Below are 10,468 nucleotides of genomic sequence, written 5' to 3' on the forward strand. Positions count from 1 at the left end.
TTCCAACGATAAAATAAATAAAATAAACAAAATACTTAAATACACAAAATAACTAATTCCTTTATTAGTTTTATTTAATTTCATCCTTTATTAGTTTTATCAATTTCATCGTAAAAGATTTAATACAGTATTACCTACAAAAAACATTTTTTTTAATAATAGTTGAATTTTTAATTACTAAATGTCCTGTACCCAGTTACCTTTCTCTTTTTTTACTTAAAAGGGCTATTGGTCTCGAAAAGAGATTTTGCGTCGTTTCTATTTATTTCGAGTCTGTTCCCGTTCGCAAACGTGACATTCTTATTTCATATTTAATCTATCTATTATTCATGAACAAACTAAACTGTTTAAGAGAAATATTATTTTCCTCCCTTTTTAATCCGACTTATTTAAAAAAAATAAGCATATTTCGTTCATGATATATATAATAAAAAACATTCAGTACTTTTATAGAATTACTTTCCACACCTTGTCATTTTTTAAATATAGAGAAGATACATAACGTCCCCATGTTATCCATGGACATCTCGATCGATAATTCCTACTGTTAAAAAATATTAACTTTAAAATAGTTCATCTGGGCAATCATTAAAATCTGAACTTTTTTTTTATTTTTTTTTTTTACTTACTCTATTCAAACGCGCTTATTCCTACAGATAAACACATTTTTAGCCCAAAGGGCGTTAGCCAAGAAGGGTTGTTAGTTTCGTTTTTATATTTTGCGTTTATTCACTATAAACGGCGAATCACTTTTTATATTGTTCCCACCAAATATTAGAGCCCTGTATTATATTTAAAGAAATTAAATAGTGAAGAATCTGCATAAATGTATGCTTGTTTCTCGCATTGTGATAAAACAACGGTACGTAGTGCCATCCAATTTTGAATAACGCACGTCTCCATCCGAATATAGGCAACTGGAAGCCCAAATTGGGAATCTGGAATTTGCTTTATTATCTGTTTCATATTTTGTAAAACATTTATGAGTTTTTTGATTAAGAAACTCAACGATTTCAAAGCGAGAATTGGCAACAACAACAAAACAAAAAAAAAAAAAAAAAAAAAGAAACACTCCAGCACACGAGACTGTGTTTTGGAAATTCTAAAAATATGCTGATTTTAAAATTATTTTGGATATTGCTGTTGAACTGAATTTTATGGTTTAAGTGCGAAGAACACGATATTTAATAAATAAAGGCAACACACAAAATGTTAAAAAAACGCCCCTTAAATTACTTAAAAGTTGCATCTGCATGTGTGGAAGAGTGAATCATGAGAAAAGAAGTGAAATATTTGTTTATATTTGGTGAAAAATCGTCCACTGCAGCAACTATGCTTTAAATCAGAAGAGTGAAAACGCGAAAAATTATCACTATGATTGTATCGTTGACAGTTGTACCGCTGGGTAGGCCCAGGTTTAGATTTGTATTTAATAATGCGGACCCATAGTCCTCGAAAAAATCATAAGACTATGGGTCCGCATTATTAAATACAAATCTAAACCTGGGCCTACCCAGTGTTATAACTGTCAACGATACAATCATACACAGCGAGCGTGTCATAATACACCTCGCTGTGTTCAGGCGCGGCAGGAATCATATGGTACTATAGTGTCTGTTCTTGGTAAGATGTGCTGAAAATCACAGATCCCATCTCTGCTCTTTTAAGGGCACCCAAAATTATAATGCAAAGTGTATCCTATGCCTGGGACCGCACCTAGCATCCTCTATCTCTTGCCCACGCAGACCAGGAAATCTAAATAGTAACGATAACCACAATGAAGAAATAAAAAAATATTAAATATTCTGAAATGGAAAATATTCAAAGCAATGCTACCTCAGAAAACTCTCAAAAAAGTTATGACAGGTCACGTGATACTGCTAACCAATCTGAAAACACTAACTCATATGCAACTGAAGTTTAAAATAAAATAAATCCCATCAAAAATTCCAATTCTAATGCCAAAAAGGAACAATCCCGAGAAAAAATATAAATAACAGGCATGAACGTACAGGGGAAAACCTAGACAAATTCATAGCTTTCATGGCTTCAATATATGATCTTTATGATGACTTCTGTAATGCTAAATTTGTCACTGACAAAATGACTGTAGGATTTGAAGCACTCAGGATCTACAAAAATATCAATAATGACTAATACAAACAATTTCCAAAATTATTCAAATTTTAATAGACTAAACTACACCAAGATAATTTTCTACAATTGTGATGGTTTACTAAGGCAGCATTTACAAAATACTAAATTTTTGTTTGAAAACAACCTAGATATGATGTTACTCAATGAAACATCTCAAGCCCAATAAAAAATTCAAAGTTGCAAATTATGGAGTCTATAGAAATGATAAAATGCACAAAAGTGGAGGAGGTACAGCTATCATTGTAAAAAATTCAGTCAAACATACTGAATATCTTCTGCCAAATTTTTCTACAATAGAAGCTTGTGCCTGCCTAATCTAAAGCAATAATTATACTCCATATCTAATTGTTTCAGTGCACAAACCACCTCAAAAAATTATCAATACTGCCGAAATTGACTATATCTCCAACTTGGGATACCCTATCATCATTGCAGGTGATCTAAATTGCAAACACCCAGCATGGCACTCCAGACTTACTAACAGTAATGGAGTTAGATTGTATAATTATATGCAAAACTCTCCTATCAATATTCTAGCTACCACAGAGCCAACACACATTTCGGCTAATAATAACCACATCTCTTATGTTATAGACATACTTATTACCTGCAATATCCCTCAAATTCCAGACCTTATCAATATCACAGACCTGGACTCTGATCATAATCCCATTATGTTCATTTTGAATAATATTAAGCATTATATGCCCCCACAGCCTACTCAAGTAAACTCGACTGACTTTAAATATACTAGTTTAATATCTTATACAACAATATCTCTGCTGCAGCTAAAATGACTACTCCAGACTTAATAGAAGAAGCAACTACTAAATTTAACAATAAAATTCTGGATGCCATCAATAAAGCAACTAGAAATTCATCCAAAAAAGACTACTCCCTTCCTATCAATATTGTAGAAGAAATTAGAAACAAGAACAGATTAAGGAAGATCTGGCAGAGAACTAGAGACCAGAGAGATCATAATAATTATAAAAGATGTGACTACACAGTCAAAAAATTATGCTTTGAATTTAAAAAAGACAGCTGGAACGACTCTGTAGAAAACTTATCTCATACAGATCATTCTATCTTTGAATTTAAAAAAGACAGCTGGAACGACTCTGTAGAAAACTTATCTCATACAGATCATTCTGTTTGAAAATTAGCCAGAAAACTAAGAAATACCAACCAGAAAATTGGACCTATTGAGAACAACAACACAGTTATTTATCATCCTGTAGATATTGCCAATGAATTTGCAGATGTCTATGAAGAACAATTCAAAAATAACTTTTCGCATCCGGAAGACAACAACATTAAAGAACAAGTTCATAACTTTATTAATTCCAATAGGAGCACAGCTAATCCTCCTAACACTCCCTCTGAAGTATTCTATCTGATTAAGCATTTAAATCCTAAAAAAGCCAGCGGTTATGACAAAATTTCAAATACTGCCATACAGAATCTTCCTAAAAAAGCTATGATCTTTCTTGTCAACTTATTCAATGACAGCCTGAGGAATAATTACATCCCTAATGTCTGGAAAATTGCTACTATTATTGTCATTAAAAAACCTGGAAAGGACAAAAAATTAACCACAAGTTACACCATTTTCTCTTTTACCTACTATTTCCAAATTATTTGAAAAAATCATTCAAAAAAGATTGCAACAATATGCTCAAGATAATAGCATAATTTCTCCTTATCAGTTTGGCTTCAGGAAAAATTACTCCACCACTCACCAAGTCTCCCGCATCGTTGAAAAGATCGGTGAAGCCTTTAATAAAAAGGAAACAGTAGCTGCTCTTTTCCTCGATGTGGAAAAAGCATTTGACAAAGTTTGGCATACTGGCCTTATATTCAAACTTATTACCTACAATTTCCCTCCTGCTCTAATCATCATTATCTTCAATTATCTGCAAAACAGATACTTCCAAGTTAGAATCAACTCTGACTACTCAAACAAAAGAAAAATTAATGCTGGCGTCCCTCAGGGAGCAAATTTGGCTCCTTATCTCTACATTATTTATATAAATGATTTCCCAAATTATCCAGGTACTGAGTTAGCTCAGTATGCTGATAGTACTGCTATCTTTTCTACATCCATCAACCTTACCTATGCTCAACACAAATTGCAAAATGCTGTTAATAATATCCAAGATTGACTCCAAAAATGGAAGATTAAAATTAATTCACAGGAAAGTACTAATATCATCTTCAAACGCACTAATAGAAGACCTGTATGCGATCATCTGTACATTAATAATCAACCGGTCAATACAGATAACTCAGTCAAATATCTTGGCATTAACCTAGATTCCAAACTTAATTTTAAAATTCATCCACAAGCTACCAAAGCCAAAACTATGCAAGCTTTTATGAGTGTATATTCAATAATCAATAGACACTCGAAACTGAGCATAAATACAAAAAAAAATATCTATTTACAACTCATAAGTCCTGTAATGCTTTACGGTTCGCCAGTGGGCAGCAGCAGCACGCACGAACAGAAAGCCTCTGCAAACATTGCAAAATGAAATCATAAGAACCATGCTGGGTGCTCCGTGGTTCGTAAGAAATGAAGTCCTACATAGACATATGAAAATTAACACAACTAACGAAGAAATACTAAAGACCGTCTATAAATTCTACAATAAAATCGAAAATCATCCCTCAAATCTCGTCAAAAACATGGGCAATTACGATTACATTATAGAACAGCCGTACAAAAGACCAAGGACAATTCATCACAATGTTCGTTGGTAACATATGTATATACTCATCATCGTATTTTATTATTTTATTATTCAGTATTTACTCAAGATTTTTGCTATACTTCAATTCTTTTGAACCTTGAATGAATTTTTATTGAAGGAATTACCTTATTTATCTGCAACTGTATTGGCCGATTAGCAGCTACACCTCTATACTCAAGTTATATTTTTCTTTAATCATCATGCATCAGCATCATCATACTGATATTTTTCTAAGTTTACTGATAATGTTAGAATACAATTCTATTCATCAGATTTGTAAATAGTCTATTATTTATTTTAATATAGAGCAAAATATGTCATCTTGAGCATCTCTCGACTCTGCCAATCAACATCACGGAAATAGCACACGTGACCAGCACCTCTGACTTACGTTAGTAAATTGAAATTACATCCCTGGCATAGATGTCACTTTTGTAATCAACATCTCGAATTAACACTGTGATTCAGGAATCTATTTTACTACTTACATGCATCCCTATGAGACAAGCACCAATACATTTCTAAGGCCTTTAATGGATAATATAACAGGTCAAGTAATGTACTTTTATTAGTACAAAACTTGAAGTATAACGTTATGACCTGACCTGACCTGAAAGGTCAGATCCCACTCCAACATTCAGAATAATCAATTCGGCTTTCGTCAAGGACATTCAACAACTAATTCTCAATTTTAGCAGAAAAAAATTGCAGAAGCTTTTAATAATAAATCTTGTTTCGTTGCCTGCTTCCTGGACATCGCATTTGACAAAATTTGGCCTAATGGTTTACTCTACAAAATCATCTAAATTAAAAGCGACATTAATAAAGCATGTAGAATCATTAGGATTTTTTGGAAGCCAGAGAGATGAAAAATTAACAACCGCCTTCGCCGGGAATCGAACCACGGACCTCTGGAATACCGGCCCAACGTGCAGAACCACTACACCCGAAGAACGCTAGGAAAGTGGGAGAAATACATTATATACTCCCCTTTTTGAAAGGGTGACTAGGGTTTTAGGGGACCTAGTCGCCAAATCCTGGGTGTGGAGAATCTTCATCCACAACCCTTTTAATTTGGGTGTCACTTGTAGAGTCATTAGGTTAATTAGAAGCAGAAAAGATGAAAAATATGCAACCGCCTTCACTTGGAATCGAACCACGGACCTCTGGAATACCGGCCCAGCGTACTACCATTACACCACGAAGGCACGCTAGGGAAGTGGGAGAAATACCTTATAAGCATTTCTGAATAAATTAATGTCCCAATATTCCGCTTTTCGTTCCCATCATTGTAATAAATTGTATTTTTATTTTTCCAAAGAGGCGATTTGCCCAGAAGGACTATTAATTTCGTTTCAGCATTCTACGTTGGCTCACTATAAATGTCGGTTCACTTTTTAAATTGTTGCCGCCGAATATTAGAGCCCCGTTGTGTTATATTTAATGAAGAGTCTGCATGAATGTTATGTACAGTGGATGGACAAAAATATGGAAACACCTTGTGAAATGCACGTTTGAAAAGAAAGATTGATTTTAATGAAATATGTAGGTGGCGCTGGCATTTTTGACTACTGACGCCACCTATACAACTTCGTAAATGTGGTAAACAGTTCAGTTGTTGTCGGAGTACAGTTATGTGAGGTTGTCATTGCATTATGTCAGAGTTAAGAGACTTCGAACGTGGGCAAAGTGTTGGAGCACGTATGGTAGGTGCTTCCGTAAGCAAGGTAGCCGAGGTGTTTAGTGTTTCAAGAGGTACTGTATCAAAGATTTATTCCGCATATTTGAAAAGCGGAAAAACATCATCTGCTAAATCACAGCGCGGACGAAAGTGTGTCCTGAGTGATCGTGACAGACGATCATTAAGGGCAATTGTGACGAAAAATAAGAAGACCACAGCTGCAAAAGTTACTGCCTGAATGAATGTTGTGTTATTAAACCCTGTGAGTACCAAAACAATTAGAAGGGAGCTTCATAAACAGGGAATTGCTGACCGTGCTGCAATTGAGAAGCCACTCATCAGTGATGCTAATGCCCGTAACAGGAAAAGGTGGTGTTTAAGTCATAAAGCCTGGACTACAGAGCAGTGGAAGCGAGTAATATGGTCTGACGAGTCTTCTTTCACATTGTTTCCCACTTCTGGCCGAGTTTACGTCTGAAGAACGCCATCTCAAGCCTATAATACAGACTGCTTGTTGCCAAGAGTGAAACATGGCAGGGGTTCTGTTATGGTTTGGGCAGCCATATCGTGGTTCTCTGCTAGCCCCATGATAACTGTGTCAGAGCACATGACTGCCAAGACTTATGTGAACATTTTGGCCGATCAAGTTCATCCCATGGTACAAACTTTGTTCCCCGATGGTGATGGTGTCTTCCAAGATGACAAAGCCCCTGTTCACACAGCTCACATTGTCCAGGACTGGTTTTCTGAGCACGAGGATGAGTTGTCCCATCTCCCCTGGCCACCACAGTCACCAGACCTGAATATTATCGAACCTTTGTGGTCTACATTGGAACGGAAAGTGCGTTCTCGTTATCCACCGCCAACATCGTTATCTGAACTTGCCACCGTTTTGCAGGAAGAATGGTATAATATTCCCTTGGCAAACAAACAGGAACTGTATTTATCCATTCCGAGAAGACTGCAAGCTGTTTTGGATGCCAACGGGTTTCCTACCTCATATTAAGCAAAGAAACATGTTTTTTTAAAGGTGTTTCCATATTTTTGTCCAACCCCTGTATGTTTCTCGCATTGTGATAAAACAACAATACCTAGAGTCATCAAACTTTGAATACTGAACATTTCCACCCAAATATGGGCATTTGGAAGCCGAAATTTAGAATTTGTTTAATTCTCGATTTTATATTTTGTAAAACTTTAACAAATTTTTTATTAACAAACTCCACGATTTCAAAGCGAACAACGGCAAGACTGTAAGGAAAAATCATTTTTATCTCCAGAGCGCGAGACTGTGTATTGGAAATTCTAAAGCTATGCCCCGTTTAACATTATTTTGCAATATTGCTGACGAACTGAATTTTATGGTTTAAATGCGAAGAACATGATATTTAATAAGTAAAGGTAACATACAAAATGTTAAAAAAGCGCCCCTTTGGGCGTAATGTAAAATCTGAATGCTTTCAAAATTTTTTTTATTTATATTTATTTGATTTTTTCCCTCACAATTATTATTTGAAAATAATGCTACTACTTAGTAATTTTCTTTCAAATAATAAACAAAAGCAAAAGATCAGATTTTCACTTTGAAGGTAGGCAGTTAAAAATACGACACAAATTTTGCAATCGACTTTTTTTACAACTTGCTAGAAAGAAACCTTCCTTATGGGTGATACTCGTAGGATAAAATAACACTCACTGTAAAAGTTAAATGATACTACCAGATAAAATGAATTTTAAACCATCAATTTACACTGTATTAAGACACACACTTCTTTAATAGCATATATAAGTAAAAGATATTTTTTGCCCTTATAACACAGAAAAGAGACTTTTCTTCGCGACTTTTTAACCTTTTTCCAATTTGATTCTTTATAGTGAAAGCATATAAACCGTATCCCAAATGATCTAGTTTTCGAAATATTTCTGTTAATTCCCAACAAAAAGTGAATGGTTAATTAAGTGTAATCGCCTTGAATGAGAAGAAATTAATACATTCCAATCAAACATTTTTTTAATGCAGTATTTTATCTGGTCTTTAAAAAATTCTGTATTAAAATGCTGCACAATTAGCTTTCTCTCACACAGAATTTCCCTTTGTTCGCTCTAAGCTTGATCTTTCGACCTGCGAGGAGAGGCCCACTAGCGGCCGAGCGGTAAAAGTTGCTGAACACTGGCAGTTCGGGCGAGGTTCGAATCCTCTAGCTGCATGCACATTCTCGTGGTTTTCCGCACGTGTAATGTGTATACGAGCCAGTTTCCCTTAGAAAGACCTCCACAAAGGCATCCATTTCCTTAGGCAGATAGCTCTAGTGTGCTTTACCGTAATCTCAATACATCAATCAAAATCAACACCCTGCGGGAAGAAAGACTTCTGTCTGTCTTAGGTTGAAGCATAAACAGAAAACTTGCTGCTTAATATGTTGTGCGACTTTTAAAAAGTTCATACATGGACGATTAAATAATTATAATTTCTGTCTAATCACTTATTTAAGTAAATTACTAATCGAACGTAATCAACTTTTAGCTAACAGTTTATAATTTAATATTTCAAAGACCTTAGCGGGGACAAAGAGCTCTTTACGTTCAAACATAAAGAAAAGGTTTGCTTGTTACGACATGAACCTTTAAAAAGTCTAAACGTAATTTAGTTCTTAATTCTACAAACTGGAAAGGAACTAGATCGAAAGAAAACGCAGCCGATTTTTGTTTTATTCAGGGAGAATTGTTTATTTTTATTGCTTACAAATCTTGAGATATATCATATAAAGTCAAATAATTTCTTACATGGCTTTACCGCTTCTATCATGTTTAGCAACATTCAGTCATATAATCTTAAAAGTCTTCAATTCTGCCAGTTCCTTAATACAATTCATTTCAAATTGTATTTAGCTCACCAGAGGCAAAGCGGAAAAATAGGTGAAAACAGGTAGTTCGAACAGGGTTCATATCCTAGCTGCATCGCAGTTTCGTCGTTTTCTTCACATTTTTGGCTTGGTTTATTTGATTACGGCATAGCACACTACCTCAGTAAGGGCAGTGATACTTTCCTGGAGAAATGTCTAAGGAAAACTGACTCATACCCACGTTATGTATGGGGGAAAAGACGATAACGCCGATGCAGCCAGCCCGTTCGCCCAAAATTGAGTCCAGGTCAAACTACCAGCGTTCAGCGACTTTACTGCTGTACTGCTATGACCCGTTTTTCTCAACTATAAAGTGGCCGGGAGCCAGGAAAGGGGTATTGTCGTGACTTGCGATGTGGCGAATTTTGGTACTTAGTTATTACTTTTGTAACAGACAGCGCCACCACTTTTTCAAGTCATTTCATCACACAGTTGCCATTCGCCAATGTAACAGCCAATTAAAAAATATTCAGAACTACCTTTCAAATTTGCATAATAAGATTTATTCTTATTAAATATTAATATATATATATATATATATATATTTTGTCTGTTTTGCAAAATATTTATTTCTTGTGCTGTGTTTTATATTACGGATAAGAAAATTTTCAGTGTACGAAAATACAAGTGTGAATTTTTTTTATTAAATTAGCTGGTTTAAGTATTTCACTGAATTATTTGGTATTAATATAACTGAAAGTGAGCTCCTAAATGTGATGGATATAGATAATATCAAGAACTTTACGCATATAGTGAATGAAACACACCCAATTTTGTACTGCTATATTTACTTGTCAAAATCTATTTCACTTCTTGTTGTAAGCACAGCATTAAAAAGTCTGATATGTAGACCACGACTTCCCTTGCGCGGAATATTAAATTATACGCACATTTTTTTTCTGCATTTCATTGAAACTTATTTCCTCTCTCATTAGAGATAGTTTTCTCTTTCAATTAATTCAATTCTCACT

At 34.7% G+C, this 10,468-nt stretch overlaps 1 protein-coding gene across 2 annotated transcripts in view; it reads left to right on the top strand.

Moving 5' to 3' along the window:
- Positions 1-10,468, top strand: part of LOC146998819 (alcohol dehydrogenase class-3-like) — a 116,865-nt gene that overhangs the window by 90,379 nt on the left and 16,018 nt on the right. The window lies entirely within an intron of this gene.

This window comes from Stegodyphus dumicola, chromosome 2, assembly GCF_044657685.1.
Source record: "Stegodyphus dumicola isolate Sdum_Otavi_A_Nest chromosome 2, ASM4465768v1".
Taxonomy (NCBI): domain Eukaryota; kingdom Metazoa; phylum Arthropoda; class Arachnida; order Araneae; family Eresidae; genus Stegodyphus; species Stegodyphus dumicola.